The following is a 20,964-nucleotide window of genomic DNA, read 5'->3' on the forward strand; positions in this document are numbered from 1 at the left end:
CACTCTGGAAAAGGAGTGGGATTGAAATTATGTGTGCATGGGGTGTCACATGGGGTGTCACTTAACTACAAAGCATACATTTTTGTGTAATAGAAGTGTGACACGTATGTACAGATTTGTTAGCCACATATGTGGATTAATTCTGTGGACCACTTTCTGCCACAGGTTGGGCCAGAACAGAATACAAACTTTCTGTAGTCTGTTAATTTTATTACATTTTTGAATTTTAAGAGGAAGCAAATGAAACTAGTTTGCATGGTTGCAGAGATGATACAGTTATGGGGATCACAGTTTTGACAGTGGAGCTGATAGAAGCAGCTACGTCTGCACTACTATGGACTTGTGTAAATTGTTTTAGGATACCACCGTATGCAAGTAGGAACTTCAGGATTTGAACCTAGAACTTTAGATTTGCAGCTTAGATCCATTTATCACCATACTGATGCAGACTTCTGTAGAATGGCAAGTGAGTGAAGCCCTAGTGACCTGTGTAGTCTATTGACCACATCAGATATGTTGAGACTATCATTTTATTTCTTAGAATATGATTTGAACAGTGTGGTGGTTTGTAACTTAATACTGCTGCCTCATAGAGCCTAAATTCTCCAGTTTTTCTTGGCTAGGTTATATTTTTTGTTCAGTGTCTCTGTTCTCCGCTGTGTTCATGTGCATTTCCTCTGGGGTCAGTTTTCCTTATAATGCCAAGATATGTTTGCAATTTCGTTACTGCCTTCTACCCTTTTATTCATTTTGGTTATTTTTTAGATGGAAACAGGAGTGTTTTCCAGATTTTTTTTTCGGGGGGGGGGGTCTGTCTACAGAAGTGTACTGCAGTGAATAAGGTCAGTGTGTGTCTGAGAAGAGCCAGTGACCTGGCCATGACGGGCAAGCAGTGGCTTAGATTTGTTCATTTTTACACTGTGTTCAGTTTGCATATGCATATTTTATGGGAGGCTGTACAAAGGGGACCCACTTTTGTATACCCACAAGTAACAGCAATTAAGGAAAGTACTAGGAATGTCTTGTAATTCTTTTGGCTGTCTGAATAGCTGTCCTTTCAGCACAATTTTCAATGAAGTGATGTAATTTGGATGCATTTTGAATGCTAAACCATAAAATGATGTAAATGCAACATTGTTCTGCTGCTAAGAGTAGCAGGAAGGAAATCTAAAAGCTAAATTTGTAGAACTACTGCAGACTAACGCTTTGTAATATATAATACTGTTACAACATGTACAACTATTACGGGATGTGTTTCAGGGCCGGTCCTTACTGTCTTGTACTACACAGAGCAGTCCATCTGCAGGAGATGGTTACAGGTTTTTATTTTACTTGCTCTTACCATTTGCTGCATAGACACCTCTTTGGGAATACTTTTCATTTCTATTGGTATTGGGCTGATTGGTATAAGGATGAATCCAGGCATACTGCAAATATGCCAAAGTGACATTTTTACAGGGTTTTGTGCAGTACGAAGTATTAGAATATACATTGAAAAGGCGCCATGACTTTTTTTCTTTTAAAATCATATTTGGTTTCCAGCATAACTTTGTGTTTTTTCAATTGTCTGTCATTTATATGTACCATATAACTTGACAGGTATGGCCTTCTACTGTCACCCTGAATGACGCCTCAATACAAACAGAAAATGACTGACTAACATTTGGCTTAGTTTCTGATGTCAATCCAGGGAGATCCAGTACCTGACAGCCTGGGAAGAGATGATTGACAGACCACGTTGCTTTGCCAGAGATGGCCTGCATCTGTCTCACCTGGGCTTCTGTTAAAGGCTCTTGCCCCCCCCCCCCAGTGCCTTTTTAGGGAGGGTGATTAGGTTAAAACTTTCGACAAACTGAAAATTAAAGGTCATGCTGCTAAATGCTAGGAATCTAAAGATGAAACTGCGCTCATTGTATGCATTCTTAACCCTGGAAGATGCTGACATCTGCGCAGTCACAGAAACCTGGTTCAGAGCTGTATTGAGCACCCCAGCCTTACCTGGTTACTCATCCTATCATAAATTCAGACCCCAAACTGGACAGTAAAGCCAAAGGTGGTGGAGTTGCAATATATATTCAAGATGTAAACACCTTCAGGCTGGTCAAAACAGTATGATGCACAGGAGACACTCCAGGTGCAGTTAGCAAGACCCTTATTCAAAGCATAGCTAGCTACTGGCCCCCAAACTTAACTCATGATGTCCAATCCTCCTATCTGGACCTCTTCAAATCTACCAAGATTCAACCCTTTACCTTGATCCTGAGTGAATTTAGTTCTTCCAGTCTGTTTTTTTTTTTTTTTTTTTTATGCAAACACCTTGGAACAGCTAGTTGATATCCCCACAAAAGGTGATTGGACATGGTGTTGACCAACATGAGTAACCACTGCAGCATCCCTACAGTATCATCCTCCCTGGTAAGATCTGACCATAAAGTGGTCACTTTCGAACCATCTGCTCTGACCCCCTCTAGCTAGGATCAAACAGAACTTCTCCAAAGCTGATTACATCCTCCTGATAGATAGTATAAAGATCTTTACAGTCCCCTCCCGCTCTGCAGAAACCGGCACCAATATCTAAAACTGTAGCAAAGCACTATATGAGCATTTGTATAGATGCATGGAATCAGGAATACCCAACAGGACAAAATCGTTCTCCTCAAAGAAGAGTAAACCTGTCTGGACATCTGCAGTAAATAAACTCTCTCTCTCTCTCTCTCTCTTAATCTGAACAAGCAAATGAGACCAGTAGTGAAATCCTCCAGGTAAACTTTGAGTCCAAATTGGCCACATCTGCTAGAGGCAATAGTCTTCACATATGTCGACCATCTCAAAGGAAGCACCCAGATCTGCTCAGAACTGGTGTTAAAGGACACCACATATACAATACAATACCATAGATATAGTCAACTTGCTGGCTGAAAAGTCAGTAAAATTTCACCCGTTTGTTCCTCCCCCATCTGTAAATCGGGACATCCCCAGTATACCTGCCCTCTTCTCCATATATCTAGGGAACAAGTCAACACTGCTCTCTCGAAGGCAAAAAATACAGCCTCTATGGGACCCAATAACATCCCAGGCTGCATCCTACATGAACTCAGACTGAAACTTGCAGCACCATTAGGCACCCTATTCGACCAAAGCCTGAGTACCGGCTTTGTGCCAGCTGAGTGGAGGACAGCCATAGTCCTCCCTTTGCATAAAGTGGAGCATCCACCAATCCAGGAAATTATAGACCCATTAGCGTAACTAGCCTGATCTGCAAGGCCATGGAATGGATTATCATGGACCTCATTTAACAAGGACACTGGCAACCTCTACACACACTACCTCACACATTTTGTCTTCAAGGGTTGGTTATGTCTGTCAAATTTGATCAACTTCTTTGAGAAGTCACAAGTCATGGACGAGGGGAAGATGGTGCACACTGCCTATCCTGACCTGGCCAAAGCCTTTGACATTATTTCCCACTCTGGCATAATAAACTCTCAACTAGGCATCAATCTGTATGTTACCTGATTGGTACCAAACTGGCTCACTTATAGAACCCACCTAGTCAAAATAGGGGAAGCCAACTCGAGCAGTAAACTGAGTGATGTACTCCAGGTATCGGTCTTGGGGCCTCTGTTATTTGGGATATACTTTTCTGAGGTGCAAGTCCAAAACCTGTGGGTTATGTCTTGACAGTTTCCAGATGACTGCAAACTGGGCACTGTCATCAATTCCCTTATTGCTGTGGAGTTCCTCCCAAGAGGGTTTCGTCCAAACAAATGACTGGTGCCAGTAACATGGTCTCAAGCTGAATACCAAAAAATGCATCTTCATCCCTTTGGGAAGAGTGATGCCCCCACAAATTATGACATTAATAATGCCTAAGCGTCATGAGGGATTTGGGCACCCAGGTTGATATCCACCTGACTTTTGACCACTGTGTTACTTCCATTGTACAGAGAGCTTTCTACATGGCCCACGTCCTAAGTGAGGGCATCTTGTCCAGGGACAAGGAGGTCCTAACATCCCTGTGTTCCCTTTATAAGGCCCAGTATCGAGTACAAGCTCCCTTCTTCAGCATGTACTGAGATTGAGGTACAGTGGAGTTTGAGGAATTTGCCATTTTCTGAGTTGTATACAATTTGTATATAATTTGTAAGGTGTGTGGGAGGGAAGCAGGGGGCATGCCCACTTGCAAAAAACATTTTTTTTTTTCCCATTCAACTATGTTCAGAATGTCAATCATATAAATTTCAAAATTCTAATCCCATAACCACCAGACACACTTTAATGAAAGCACTTTCGTTAAAGTGTGTTTAAAAAAAAACACTACATTAATGTTTCTGTTGCACCCCCCTACTTTGATATTCTCCCCTGAGACCGCACTACAGTGGGGAAAAGGGAATTTTCCCTTATTCGCACCGTAGTACAGCCATGGCAATAGGCATACTTGTATGCGAAAGTGCTTCTTCGGTGAAAAGCACTTTTGCGTAAGTATGCTCGCCCTTAATGGATTAGGACGTTTGATCTTTCGATCAAATGTCCTATATCCGTGTGTGTCCTATATCCGTGTGTGTGTGTTTCAAAAATATCCAAGCACACATACAACAATCGAACAAACATGTCTTTTTTTTTTTTTTTTTTTTTTTGCCCTCTTTTATCTAGTAATGAGGGCACATCTTTGTTTTGTGTTCCTGGGATAGGATCATGAAAGGTATAGATATTACTGCAGTGGGGTGACTAGTATAGAAAGTTTATTGGCTGTAGTAGGGGCTAAGCAGTTATAAACTTCATATGAGTTTAGATTCTCCTGCCTTGAGAGAAGGATTTAATCCGGAGTATTTTTGTATCGATCTGAAAGATTGCACATGGCAAAAGTTTTTATTTATGAGTGATGAGGAAGAGAGTATGGGACGGCGCTCTCCTAACATTTTTAGGTATTGTATATACTGATTTTTAGTTTTTCAGTTGTAATTATTGTAATTATTATTATTATTCACTTATTATTATTATTCGCTTATTATTATTATTATTCGCTTATTATTATTATTATTATTATTATTATTCGCTTATTATTATTATTATTATTCGCTTATTATTATTATTATTCACTTATTATTATTACTACTAACGCTGAGGTTTTTATTACCAGTGTAGTGAGAGTTGGTTCCTTTAACCTCTTAAGTTAGGTTGTGTCTTAAGGGTAACATTGTTATATAGTATGTCTGTATTTAAAAAGTTCAAGAAAACCTTCAGCACATCGGTGCACCAAAGACTAGTTTGTGTTTGCCCACTGGAATTTAACATTGAACTGATTCTGGTCAAATTGGCTGCATGATTCTATGTAACAAAAATGGTTATGGCCTTTCAAGAAAATGTTTAATTTCCTGCTCTGCACACGTATATATGTTTGTTGTATTAAGTGGTATGTATTATCTGTCTGTACGTACTGGGAGGTATGCTATTCAGCCTGCCACTAATTGTAACTGGCCTAGTGACTTCAGGTAGGTGACGTACAGAGAGATCACATTAGGGGTGAAGCACCTTTTATCAGCTCTAGTTTTGACATTGATGCTAGGTGTTTTTTTTATAAATCATTGTGTTGGATAGGAATTCCACTTGGTATTCACAGTCCTGGTCATACTGCTGAGAACTGTATGGAGTTTGATTACACCATTTAAATGTACGAAGATCGGTAGTAACTAGGCAACGTTCTAAAGAAGTTCACAGTAAACCTCCCTTATGCTCCTGTCTTTGTACTTTTCCTAATGTTTGGGGCCAGATGTGTGGTGTTTACACGGACAGCTCTTTGAGAAATGGCTAGAAAATTGCTGCATATCCTGAATCAGAAATTTGTGTCCGTGTTCTGTGAAAGCTGACTTTACTGTTAAATGCAATTTAAGGTGGTGGTCATATATGCTATATGTTTGCCCAATATTGCATGAAATACTGATTGTTCAACTGAAAGTGAGGTGGTGATCTCATGACATTGACAGTTTTGTGACACCTGTGCATTGTAGAGTAATAGTATACCATCAACCAGGAAACTGGGTAACTGAGCTCACTTACATAAAAATGTTTATGAATCTAGGCACTGTCTGTCAAGCAACAACGGCGAGCATGAGTTCAGATTTTTCTAAACCTACTTAATTACAATTCAGTGAGAAACAAACCTTTATTTGCATCTGACACTAGCTGGAGAATGACTTATTTTGAAAGCAGTGTGCTTTGCATTATTTTTATGAAACACGTTGTGCTAAGTTGTTGAGCAGAGTTTGCAGTCAACTGGGATTGCCTGTATTAAATTCTTGACTGCAGCAGTTGGTGAGAGCTGCATATGCCATGCATTCACATACTCTGTTTGTTTAAGCATTAGCAGGAAGGCACACCACCATAATTATACTGACCTGAGACCAGTGGTGTCTGTCTGTCTATATGTTGCAGCTTCCCCCAAAATTTGTTTTCACTAATGTGCAAATGTTAAATTGTCTTCAGAGTAGACCATTGTTTATGACTTTTTTGACTCGGAGAGGTTTCCAGCTGTTTCCTGGACATCAGGATATCAAGGTCTGGTAATATGCTGGGTAGTGTTCTAGAAGGCCTTGCTATAGAGGTAAACTGGTTTCTCCAGGAAAGTCTGTGCTAAAACTGCCAGTTTTCATTTCCTGTGATTGTTTTATCTTGCAAAATATCCCCTCACAATATCCGTTGTATATTCTTTCTTTGTCTTTTAACAAACCTTTTATTAAAAAAAAAAAATCCTGTCCTATCAAGAAGGAGGCTGTTGGAGTTGTATTAAGAGAATGATACTGATCTGGGACAGTGTGTGGTGCATCTTTTGTAATGGAGTACAACAAGGTACAAAGCCAACATTCTGGACCACTGTGGAGAAAAGTATAATTTTGTAAAGTGTGTGTGTGTGTGTGTGTGTGTGTGTGTGTGTGTGTGTGTGTGTGTGTGTTATTGCAATGAATCGCTTCTTTTTTCCCTTCCTCATGGGTAAAGCCTAGCATCGCCACTAACTAATTAGTTCAAAATGACAGTTCTCTTGCATGAAAAAGTAGTTTTCAGCAGTTTCACAGTAGCAGGGCTGGCTGTGTTTTGCTCTATTTCTCAGTTTTGTCATTCTGGCAGATTACACTTATGATTGAAAACACTGCTATGATTAAGAAGTTGTGGAAAAAGTAAAATTAAATATTTTAAAATGTATTTTTACTTTGGCCATTGCCCTAACTTTATGCTTGGTGAATCGGAACTAAATTAGCACTCTTGTGATTTAGATATTTTGAACAAAACTTTTGGCCAAGGGACTGAAGTAAAGCTTTGCACACACGCCCCCTGCACATTGTTTTCAGCACCACTGTCTAGTGAATTTATATGCTGCTTGTTCTAATATGATTTATTTCTGCAGGACAGCTCTGATATGTGTAACGTTTCCTTGCTAGTGTTGCAAAGGGCCCAGCTGTTTTCACAGTGAGCCACAGTAATACATGGAGGCAGCAGATTTCTTGTCTGGTACTGAAAACTTTCCAGCTGTGGTTTCAACCTTGGTTGGTTATACAGTGTATCTGCAAATTCAGGGCCACAGATGCAGCTATGATACTGTAGACAGACCACCCCCTCAATATACTGTTACTCTCTGGGGAGAGTTGTTAGTGTGGAGGAAACCTCATTCCTAGCAGAGACCAAAACAGTGTTTCATTTGACTTCCCAGCAATGATGTCGCATACAGTAACACAGACGTTAGCTTGGTTTAGTACTTGACATCTTAGGATATTTATTCTGTAAACTTCAGTCTGTGCTCTAGCAGTGATACATGGCAGGGAGTGCATTATGGTGTTTCTGTTAGAAGAATCTGTCTATTGAGAAAAAAAAATCTTTAAAGCTTTATTCCGTGTGCTGCCTGTTAACCTTGCACTTAATAACATTGACTGAAATCCTGATTAATTCATGCTTGACAATACTGTGTGCTTAAGGAAGAGGGGCTTGCATCTAAATATTGAACAGACATGATTCCCAGTGCCAGTGGTGTAAACAAGCACTTGGTGAAATGTGTGCTCTGTAAAATACGGCATTTCATTCTTTTAAGATGTTATCATGCCAGGATGAAAGAACTGGAGGGAAGTAATTTTGCAAGAAGTGAAAACATGAGACTGCACACTGAAAACATGAGACTGCACACTGAGTAACTCAGTTTAGTTTTGCTTTTATTTGTAAAGCTGTTGAATTAAATGACATTTCATAACTTCCTGAATTTAGAGTATAGCTGTGGAGAAAGGTGTTGGCCTGCTTACTGAAATGTTCTGGGTTTGAGTCCTGCAGTATCCCTTGTGTTGATTAGCAACTTAGGCAAATAACTTTATGATGAGAAGAGAAAACCTAACACAAGCTTTCTTTTAAGGATTTCCTGGCCTAAAGAGTTGCCCAGATCAGTATCATTCTCTTAACACAACTCCAGTGGTATCCCCAAGCTTTGTACAGTATCCCCTCCATTCCTGCCACCCTACACCTCCTAGTTGCTTACACGGAAATGCTAGCGCATAATAATGTCTAGGGAGCCAAAAATGCATTTGTTTAGAAATGCAAAGACTTGGTTGTATCAGCGGTGACAATTGCAACCAAATCCTTAACACCCTCTCACTGAACACAAGTTGTGTTTTTGTAATTGTGCTTGATGGTCTTGAAGCAGAGTTCCCACCTCCTGAGCCATGTCCCCTGGTGTTTACTCTCACTAAGCTGAGTTTGTAACCCCATCTGATGCCTCTCCTCAAGGGTTTGATGCAGCTTTCCATAAATCAGTAAGGATGGACGTAGGGCTGTCCACAGTGGGGCATCACTTGCCAAGCTTTCTTCTCCAAGACCACCTCCTTCAGTATAGCCTTGCTGATGCATTCTGACCTGTTAACCAGTTTTACGTACTTCAGCAGGAAGTTGCTACCTGCTGCTACCCCATACAACTTTACATGAAACTTTTGCTGAAGCAGCAGATCCTATCTGCAGGATTGCCCCTCGCCACTTCTGCAGTCATCCTGCCATAGAGCTGTATTTGTTTTAGTCAGCAGAGATCTCTGTGCTGTAAGCCCAGGGTGGAATTTAGGAGGACCATTTTTTCTTCCGGAATCTCCTGAGCCAGTGTACTTGAGTGCAGGGATAACTTCCATTTTTTGATTTATTAATGAAATTAGGCCTACTGACTTGTGGTTTCTGGGCTTGTCTTATTAATATACAGGCTATATTAATAAGACAAGACTCTTAATTGTGTCCTTAATGTATTTCAATCGAGGCGCACTGTGCATATGCATTAATGCATCCTGAATACACTACTGTGCTCCCCCTTTTCTGTCAGATTAAATGCAAATCTTTATGCAAACGTAACCTCACTTTCGCCATCCCGCATAAGAATTTTCTGATCATACTTTCCTAAATCTTGTCATTGTTTTTGGCTTAGCAACCCCCCTCAAGAAACTCGCATACTATGTTTACTACCCTGTGTGTAGAAATAAAAAAACTCTCACATATCTATACACCCTCGCTGATTGCTTTTGAGCAGCATGTACTTCTGTTCATGCATTTCCCATCGTTACCTGCCTCGGGAATGCTGCAGATGAATCTTTGACCTTTTTATACCACCTCATTGTAATCTGTGCACTAAGTGAGGCCTTTAGAACAGCGTACACTACCTCAGATGCGATCACAACAGGCTGGGATAACATGCTCTTCTTTCTTTCCTTTGTATTGCACTATTCCCCCAAGTAGTTCTAACTTTTTTTTCTTTTTTCACATTGCCTGCTTTCCTTTACTCATTTAATATTGCTACGTTCTCTCTCTTCAGCATTTTATTTTGCTAATACTTGGTCTTACATTGTTGCACTGGTGTAGGCTTTTAGATTGCTATATTTATGGCTTTGCATTTACTGCACCTAAATGTAAGATTCCATTATGCGAGATTCTTTCCAACTTTTCAAGTCAATCTTTTATCATTCCCATCTTGATACAGATTTGTCACGTAGTCCTTCCTTTTTCTCACTTAAAATTGTTTGGACCACAGCTAAAGAGACCTATGATACCAGCTTCTGAATTCTTGTATTCTATTGTATCAATCCCTGTTGTCCAGTTGGATTTTCACATATTGATTTGTGTGCTACTATGACATGTAGCTTTTCTAAATATCTTGACCCACGGTGGTGGTGCTGCAGTAGGGATGTTGCCTCATAGTAAGATGCTGTGTGGTTCAATTCTCAGCTAGAGCATCTTCTGCGTGGAGACCTCCGTAAATGGGCGTACCCTCGTTGAAGGTTGTGCGTCAGGGCTGGTAACTCGGCATGTAAAAATAGACTACCAATCCTTAGCGGACCGGAGTTCCGCTGTGGCGACCCCTAACAGGGAAAAGCCGAAAGATACAACAACAACGTCACTTTAATAGACGGACCCACGTCCTTTACTCTGTTGAGCAATCCTAAGATTTCTGCTGTAATCATCTAACATGATTGTACCACTTTGAAGCCACTCGGGCCTTCTTAATTGTATACTACTCTTAAAACCCTTGCTTAAAACAGATATTTTTTCATTATGAATGTTGCAAAATTAATTTAAAATTAACATTTTGTTTTATTTGCACAACTCTTGTCAGATGCTGCATGCACTTTTTTTATTTCTAATTGCCTGAAACCATGAAAATGTGTCAGTACTTTAAACTTTAAATAAATTTCCATTGTGTAATTGATCCAGTCCTGATTTTTAGAAGCTGAGCCCGCATCCAAACAAGGGCTGCTTTTTGCATTTGATTTGTGAGCTTATTTCTATGATTACTTCATGATGTAAACAAGCTTGCTCTACAATTAATTCCATTAGATTTGGCAATGCAGTGGGGAGATTGATTTGCTCGGCTGGGAAGCAGCAATCTGGGTTTGAATCTTTTATGAGCTTCTATTTGTTTGCTGTCTGATATCAGAGGGAAAAAACACTGAAATACTTTCATTGTTAAATCTCTCTGAAAAAGAGATCTTGTTTTTGGTTGCTTTCATTTGTAGTGTGTGATAGTACACACATGGTTAAAAGTAGCAATACAACACTAAATACATGTTCTGATCACTTTCCAGGTTCATTCTGTCAATGGAAACAATTGTACATTACTACCCCCCCCCCCCCCCAAAAAAAAAGAAAAGAAAAAAAACTCTGCTGTTGTATGCAGGTTTTAAATCCTTGAAAAAATAAGATGCATCCAGTTTCCTTATGGTGGGAAATAGACATGGGTCAAAGGTGTGTGGGGGGGGGGTCTTTTAGATCTCTAGGGAGAGGACTGTTTTACCAAATATCTGGAATGTCATTTTGTTAGATTAAATGTGTGAGCGTGCGGGTGTATTTTTTTCCCCTTTGGTAACTGAACCAGGAATGAAGGTTGTCTGAGCCAGGAGAATGTGGCTCTGGATTTGTTTAAGCAGAGTTTCAACACATTTTGCTCTTCAAAACATGAATCGGGATGGTGGTAGTTATGAAGCTGTTGAAACTGTGGAAGTTAGAACTCTGGATAGATTACCAAATTCAGTGAGGAAGTCCAAAGTGGAACATTTTAGAGTTTACATTTGAGGAGGAACTGTCAAGTCGAGATTATGTCTGGTCAGGAGGTGAATATCTTTCCATTTATGCAAAGTGGAGGTTTGTCTGGTTTAGCAGAAGTTGGATTTTTGTCTTCAAACTGCTTGTTGTTTATACTGACTAGTGAAAGAGCAATGCATGTTCTCACTGGGGTTTTGCTTCCACTTTTGCCATGGCTGGTCTCTTAAATGGATGAGATACCTTGGGTCTTTTGCAGCAATTCAAAAGCTCTTGGTTTACAAAAGTGTTTTTTGGTGGGTATTTTACAAGCATAAGGAGAAGTGTGTGGGTAAGGTCTGTGGCTACTTCACTGGGCTCCTGAAAAGTATGGAGATTTAGGAAGGATAGGGGTTTCAAGCTTGGGAATGCTGTTGGCTTTTGGCTTAATTTTGTCATCTGGTTGCTAATTGTAAACATAATTGTTGAGATTGTCACAGAAGACGTGGATGAATGGTGAGAGTGGAGAGTGGGGTTCACCCATCCTTGGATAGGGAGGGAAGGAGACGGTCTGGCCTCTGCACTGGTGGTATCTACTAGGGGAGAGGTTCTTGGCCCGGTCCACTTGGGCTGGAAATGGGGTCATGACTGAGACATATAGTAGCCCTCATGGGGTATCAACAGGAATGTGCACACACACATGGGGTGTGAGCAGGCATCTGTCCAACCGCAGTTGCCCATAAACTGCTAGAGGTGGGTTGGGGCTATAACAGCACAGACACTGATGGCTAGTTGGATGATGGCCTCCCAGGATTGACAATGTTTCAATGATGGAAGAACTGATGTTGATAGGCAGCAGAGAAAAAAAATGCATGCACAAAGAGAGGAGGTATTCACTTGATTCTTAAAGTGTAGATCAATTAGAAATAGTCACCCGGGCCATAATTGCAGCTGCATTCCTGTAGGGTACCACAGCTGGTAGCTTGTGGTGAAATGTACCAGGTGGGCACCCTATGGTTACACTCTGTTGCTGTCATGGGCTTGTATGTGCAGGTAATGCATACCTCTGTTTGCAATTAAGCATATGTAGACACAGTCATATGCGTGCAGTGCATGCAGAAACTTTTACACTGTTAACTGTATTACTGAAAGAATGAAGGTTTATGTGAGTTTGAATTGCCCTGTTTGGACAATGTGACAGGGAAATATCTCATAACTTAAATATTTCATGCTGGAACTCTCAGATTAATCTGTAAAGATAGTCTAGAAGGAAGTTGCAGAACCTTTTTAATGTCGAGCAGTACGCAGCTTTCATCTTAATGCATTTTAGATGTTAACGTAAATAACAAGTAATACTTAAAGTAGCTTCCTTACCACACAGGAGTTTTTATAATTTTCACTTTGTTTGCTGTGTATATATAATAAGCAAAATACTATTTTCCAGTTCTAGACATTTGCCTTTTGAGAAAAATGTAGAACAATAATGCTCACGTGACTCTGTTCTACACAGACCATAGTTTGTGACTCTGTGGTTAGCAGTGTAATTACAGGCATTTATAGGAGGAGTAAAGAGTTGCATGTGGTCCCCGTAGATGGCACTTGGGAGGAAAAACTATTTATACTGGCACACTCCATGTGTTTGACTTTGGTTTCTGTTGTGCAAGTGTTCTATGTTTATCTGAGAAGAATAAGAAATGCTGTAGGAGCTGGACATGAAAGGACCTGCTTGTGTGACTGAAGTTTTCAGTAGCATGTGCACTGAAGAAAGACTTATTGATACATATTCCTTACAAGAGCAGCAGGTGTATACACCCTTATCTTGTCACATTGTAGATGTATACCTTACTTTTTTATTCAGGGTTGTAATAAACCATTTTTTATGTAAAAAGGATTTTGCCTGTACCAATACCTGTTCAACTTTCAGATCTCATTGCTGGGAATGCCCACAGATCACTGGTACTAATAGGATATGATTATTCAGGTAACAGCAGTTTATGCAAGCAGTCATTTTAAGTGTCAAAGGACATGCAAGCCAGATCATTTTAGAAAATGGATGATATGCTTTTCAATTTAAAATTATAAACACCCTCTATAGGGTTACTTCACTACAGAGCGTAATGCATGAGGAAAAAAGCGTGTGAGAAATATATTTTGGGAATGTAGGCCAGTAAACGGTAGTCTTTCTGTTGTGGGCTAGTAAACAGTAGTCTTGCTGTTGGGTTTCTTTTATCAGTACAGCCTGTATTTATGGTGACCTTGCCTGTATTGGACGCATGGAGCTGATGTACAAAAGCAATCCTAAAGCTTTTATAAGTTGACCGAAACCGTTCCACTACTAGAAATTGTTTACATGTCACATTGTTGCTTCCCTTTTATAGGAATTGTAGGTTTGTTAGCCATTAGGTTAGTATTTTGCTTTCAGTCACTCTGGCCAGTAGAAATGTAGGTACCACATGAGAGAATTTGTTCAATTCATCATCACTTATCTGTACTACACCATTTCACTAAAGTGTGGCAACCTTTCAGATGTTTGAGTAGGAAGTGGGCCTGTCTTTGTACATGACAGCTGTGCTGGCTGTCCCTGACAAACTACCATTTTGGCCAGTTTGAATTGACAAAGCTGTTTTCTCTAAACGTATTAGATCCACCATATTGGTAGAATGAAAAGAACACTCCGCTTATTGCAACATGACCTAAATCTCATTTTTCTTCTATTTTATTTAGTAGTAAGTCATTTGAACAGAATTGTGGTGGGCTACTGCATTTCCTGTATTCCAGCTATGTAGCCTATCTTTATCTTGCTCTGTTGAGATGTTCTGGAATATGCCGCATTATTTCTGGCTTTGTGAATTAAGTATGTAACGGAATGCATCTACTAGCTGTCTTAACCCGTATTCACCTGTAGCCTGTTTAGTAGCAGAAATTGTTCCTGATCCAAAATGAAACAGTAAATTTCAAAATCTGACATTATATTTAAACTGCCTCCATCCATACCTCTTAATCTCTTAGAGCAAGAAATCTGGACAAAGCCATTATTAAAAGTGGGACAAAGGCCCAAAAATACAGTTTTTAAATATTGCTCTTACAAACTTAGAAAGATGAAAGGTTTTGCATTGGTATGAATTTCCTGAAGGGGATGAAGTTTGAAACTCGAATGTCTTGTCATTTTTTACCTTCAGTCTTGAATTATTTGCCAGAAAGCCACAATTTTATGAAAAACGGACCATAAATATGAGGCAAAAATCCATACAGATGAGAAGTATCACTTGCCTGGGTATTCCATATAGGAGGGTTCTAGAGAAGAAACTGGAGTATTGTTACCTGTCTCTGTGCATTTTTAATGGAAGATTGAAGGGGATGATATCAGAAAACTTGCATTCCAGCTTTATATAAATCATGTTGTGTAGACCTGTACTAGCAGACTTGTTGCACAAGCAAGCTTAGAAAGTCTTTAGTGTCAGAATAATCCAATGCAAGAGAAAAGCTACTTTTTGGAAGGAGCTGTACAAGTTTGTAAAAATGCACAGTATCCCAAGCAATAAAGGAAGGACCTTAAACTTTAGGTGCTCGCATTTACCGCATGTTTGTGGTCAAAAGCTGTTCCAGTAATGGGACAGTGAATGGTAAGGCTAATCTGACTTCAGATAGTACTGCCAATACCTTGGCTGTAGTTTTAAAGAAACCAAATGAGCATAGTGTCTGCTAACATTACAAGCCATACCTAAATGGTAACACTGATTTCATCCATTCTTGCGATAAGATTTTCACCAGTGTAGTGCAAATGGTAACTGCTACATTGTAGTGCAAATGGTAACTGCTACATTGTAGTGCAAATGGTAACTGCTACATTGTAGTGCAAATGGTAACTGCTACATTGTAGTGCAAATGGTAACTGCTACATTGTAGTGCAAATGGTAACTGCTACATTGTAGTGCAAATGGTAACTGCTACATTGTAGTGCAAATGGTAACTGCTACATTGTGTTATTGTTAGTGTTTATGAAGCTCCCTCATTCCATTACTGACCTAAATTATCTGCTTCCTGTATGGTAACTCTGTTTTAGTAAACTAAAAAGTTTGCTTTATTTAGCTTTCTGCTTGACTTTTTATTTCTTTGTGAACAGCTTTTGTGGGAGTAACACTGTTGTTAGTCTAGTAGATGATATAGTTGGCACAGGAGAGAGCAGAAGTATGATTTTTCAGATAGTTAATTTTTTAGATTTAATACAAGCAACATTGCATGTGTAAAGGTACATCTAAGCCTATGTGTGTTTAGTGCATGTCTGCATGGGAGAAGAGTTGTGAAGAGATGTTGCTGTAAGTAGACGTGAGTTTCTAGAAATACAGCTGTACAAGAATTGTGCCTCACCATTTTTAAAATGGAATGGTATTGTATCAAAGGGTCATTGGACCAGTCTGTTCACCATTAAAGTCCTGTACTGCTTGACTAAGTGACAAAATAGTGAAATATATAAAATGGTAAATAACTTTTTGCCTGTGATTCTTTGAGGGTACTTTTTGTTTTACTTCTGTGGTCTCTGTAGGGAGCCAGTTTTAATCTGTAACCTATAAGATTATCGGTATCTTTCCAAATGGCTGTGTTTTTGAGTTGGTTACTGTATGGTACATATAGCTTCATAGATTCACAGATCAGTACTTGGCTAACTGCCCTTGTGGGCCCTTTTAAGCCATGCCAGTTACCCCATGTGAGAATCAAACTCTGCACCCTGTGTCTATAAGGTAAACACCTTAACCATGAAGTCCACCTTTATTTGGCCCAATAACTTTTAACAATCTATTTTATCCATGATGACATACATGGGCCAGTAGCAACAAACCCATGTTAAAGTTCACAAAATGTCGATAAGTAGCTGGATATAGTGTTAATAGTTACATACAATATATGCAGTGCTGACAGTTTTACTTAATTTACACCAATATTTTACATCTTTGTGTGTGTAGTGTGCATGTGTTAGCCAGATGGGTTTGTTCTGGGAACTTAGCCCTTTTGTACAAGAATTGAGCAAAAACCGAAGTAATGCAGGGATGGGGAACAAGGATAGATTTTTGTATTACTCTTTTATAACCTTAGGAAAATGCTGGCATAGCAGATTTTGCATTAGCATGCATTTTCTGAATGATGTGAAGTCTGAAACTCAAATAGTTGTCAGAAAACTACAAATTTTATGAGTAGACCAAAAATCTGGCCGTTCTGTGAAATTCTGAACAATAGAGAGAGAAGCTTGGGGGGCAGTGTAGACACAACAGTGCAGCACTGGTATTTAGGGATTCTTGGGGAGCAGGATCTTGTCAAAAAATGAGCATGCGGTGTAATGGGAATTTTGAGCCTCCTGGAAGCCCTTTTCAGTCAGTATCCAGAATGTAGCAATCCTTGCACTGTCTTCTGGCCAACGTGGGGAACGTTTTTAGGAGTATGCAGCAAAACTTCATAACCTCTGAATGGCAGTTGTATTCCACTGTGTCTCAGTTTTCCCATGATGTTGAGGGAAACGGGAACAAAGGTTGATAAGGACTTTATCACAGAAAGAGGTACAGGGGATAGTTCATTTCCTATAGGCAGTTAATATTCTTTCATAGAGTTATAGGTGTATAGTAGGCATTCACTGTTGGAAACTGGCTAGTGTGATTCTCAAACAATCTGAAAATATATCGCTGATTTGAAAGGTTAAAATGCCAAGAAATATACTTAGAGTTCTGCATTGTATTGTTTTTGCCTGACTGAATTGTTTTATATATTTTCTGGCATTTGTTTTCTGTTCTCATGTGTCCTGAAACTGGTCCCCCCCCCCCATTCTGGTATAGTTGATGGCTTTGCAGTTGCCCGTCCCTACTGTAAATTTGATCTGGGACACCCCTCCCAGTCTGGTGTTCACTCTACTTAATACAGAGAGAACATATGAGAAGGCCAACCCACTTAGGTTTTTAACCTCTGCTCCTCTTTCCTCTCTCCTTGCACTTTACTAAAAAAAAAAAAATTGCACTTTTTATTTTGCTTTTGCCTCTTATTAAAAGTACTCAATTGTGTTTATTCTGCTGCATTTATTACTGCTTGGTAGTAGCCTGATTAAATTGTAACTGTTATTCTAAGTCTTTCGGTTTAAGCACTCGGGCTTCAGGCCAGTTATTTTACATTAAGAAAGTTTGTGGTCTGCACTCTTGTGGGAGGAGAGGTTAGATTCTGCCCCTCTGAGCTGGGAATTTCTGGTTAAAGGCTTATTGTGCCTGTTTGTACTGTTATTTTCTGAAATTGATACGCCTTGTTTGCTGTAGCATAGACTAAATTCAGACCTGCTGAATCTAGCTTTGTTTGTATAACTTGAGCACTAATCCAGACCATCTTTGTTTGGAGACTGTTCCCCTGCACCCTAGTGGCAGGAGTGTGCAGTTAGAACTTGTCTGATTTGAAGACTGCTGGAATGGGGCTCAGTTTTTAGCATTTTATTGGTTTAATTTGTTTAAATCGGTTTGCTCATTTGCTACTGTTTTTTTATATTAAAAAAAATGTACTTTATGCATTGCTGCTTTAGCTAGGGTTAAACTATTCCTGGCTGTCTGCTCTTCAAATTTTCCTTTAGAACTAGCCATTTTTTTAGTTTTAGCACTCCAGTTTCTTTGAGCTCAGCACTTGTTCAGAACTCGTAAGCACTAAATAAGCTATAAGTTACTACAGCACTCAACTTTCCTCACTTGTCTAGAGGAAAACTGTTTTTAGTACTTAATAAATAAGCACCTACCCAGGCATATCTAGGGGTCAGCTCCTGGTGTTTTCTCCTGTCTACCTGATGAATCTGGGCATCTTGGGGCAATGCAGCAATTGCCTCACACACTGACAACCTTCTCCTACCACCCAACACTACAACCTGTGAGAGATGCACAAACTGGAAGCAAAGCTCTCCAACCAAGACTGGACTAGATGGTTGAGGCGAAGGTCAACACTTGCACCACACTTATCACATAGTCCCTCAAAACCTACATCACCAAAACACACGCACATAGCAACACAAAACACACACCTACATTCACTGAGGTTCTAAATTAAAAATCTGCTCAAGCAACAGAGGCCTCCAAAGCAGAAACGCATGCAACCTCCACCCCCCAACACAACCCAAATGACACATAGCCCACAAACTGTGTGCCACTCAACCACAGCCCATAAGGCATAATGTACCCAACACTCTAGTCAAAGGTGACTCTCTCTAGTCAGTCAGGCACATTGATGTTCCACTCGCCAGGCTAAACAAGGAGAAAGTTACTGTCAGCTGCCTGTCTGGTGCCAGGATCTGCCACATAATGCACGCACTCAGGTCACTCCAAGTACAAATATGACTCTCCTTGTCCATGTTGGTGTGAATGACCTGAGACATACCTCCCTGGACTATATGAAAAGAGACCTAGAGGAGCTCTCTGAATCATGTAGCCCAGGAAGTATGACCCTAGCCCAGAGTAGCATCCTGCCATCACCCAGAATGATACCACAGTAAAAGGACAAAATGATTGACTTCAACAATTGGCTAAGCTTCTGGTGTCATTCTAAGGGGATCCAGTATCTGTCTGCCTGGGATAATATGATCGACAGACCACGATGCTTTGCCAGAGATGGCCTGCACCTGTCACCCTGGGATTCCAGATACTGGCTAAGGCTCTTGCCACTCCTATAGTGCCTTTTTTATGCAAGGTTCAAATGGCAAATTCACCACCGTAACAGGTACAATCAAGCAAAATCTGAGGTTAATGCTATTCAATGCTAGAAGTCTAAACCTCCAAAATGCATTCACTCAAGGCACTCTTTAAAAATGGAGAACATCATCATCTGCGCAGTGACAGAGACCTGGTTCAAGGCTCCAGAGAGCACCCCTGCATTACCAGGCTGTAATTCATACCACACCTTTTGGCCACCTAACCTGGACCGAAACATTAAAGGTGGAGGCGTGTCCATATTCATTAAGGATATCCACACCTCCAGGCTAGTTGCTCAGCATAATGCATTCGAGATTATCCAAGTGCAACTAACTCTGGGCAAGACTGCAATCCAAATTGTAACTTGCTACAGATCCCCCACCATGCCCCAGGATTCCCACTCTTCATTTCTTAATACACTGGAAAATATTAGAGTACAACCCAACACCCTAATAATGGGTGATTTCAACTATCACACCATTAACTGGGAAAACTACTCATACCAACTTTTTTTTTTTTCTGGAATTCATAAATTCCAACGCCTTGTATCAGCTTATCTACACCCCTACTGGGGCAGCAATATCGTAGACCTGGTCATTACCAACATGGGCGACCGGTGCTCACACCAGAGGTCAATTCCTCATTGGTCAGATCAGATGTCTGATCAGCCTAGACATCCACATTCCGCCCCCATCCCCCATTAGGGAAACCACTGTAAAAGAATTTTCTCCAAAGCCAACTTCACGCTTCTTAAGACAGAAGCGGCAAACTTCACAACACCCCTGCAGACTGACAATAGAGTTATGACTGCTAAATCCTACACAAATGCACTTACATAAGTGCATGGATCGTGTTATCCCTAACAGAACCAAGATGCTATCCTCCAAAAAAAGGAAGCCAATCTGGAGGTCCCCTGCCACAAATTCTACAGTAGAAGAAAGAAACTGTTGCAAAAAAGAGTAAAATCCCATGACTGAAAGAACTCCATGGTCAGCATCAGTAAGAAGCTGAGATCCCTCATAAAATCCTCCAAAGCTATTTATGAAAACAAAATCGTCCCCTATTCTAATACCACAAAGCATTCTATAGCTATGTCAAGAATCTCAATGGCAACACTCAGATCTGCTCTGAGTTGCAGCACAATGGCACTAAATATACAGAGCCAACTGATATTGACAACATCCTGACAGGTTCATTGCTAACTTTACCCCCCCCACCCCCTAAAGGGCCCTTCTGTATAACAGAAGAATGAGAAGTTCCTGTAATCACGGCTGCACAGGTAAACACTCTCTCCAAAGCCAAGAACACAGCATCCATGGGACCTGACAACATCCCAGTCTGCATTCTGAATGAACTGGCACACCACATGCACCATGTTCAGTCGTAGCCTCCCCTCAGGCTTTCTGCCCACTGAATGGCACACACTGGTTATCCCACTCCACAAAGGGGGAGCCACCAGAGACTCTGGGAACTACTGCCCCATTAGCCTAATGAGCCTGGTCTGCAAGGCCATGTTACGTATCATCATGGAACTTATAAACAAAGACGTTGATAATCTCCAAACTCTGGACCCCACCCAGTTCCTGATTTGTAAAAGGCAGATCGTGTCTTCTAAACCCGACTGACTACTTTGAAGCAGTCACCAAAGCTGTAGACTAGGGTAAGGTGGTTCACACAGCCTAGATCTTGCCAAGGCTTTTGATACAGTCCCCCACTCTGGAGTTTTAGATAAACTCACTAAACTAGG

Source organism: Protopterus annectens, chromosome 13.part0, assembly GCF_019279795.1.
Source record: "Protopterus annectens isolate FY-2018-M chromosome 13.part0, PAN1.0, whole genome shotgun sequence".
Classification (NCBI taxonomy): domain Eukaryota; kingdom Metazoa; phylum Chordata; order Ceratodontiformes; family Protopteridae; genus Protopterus; species Protopterus annectens.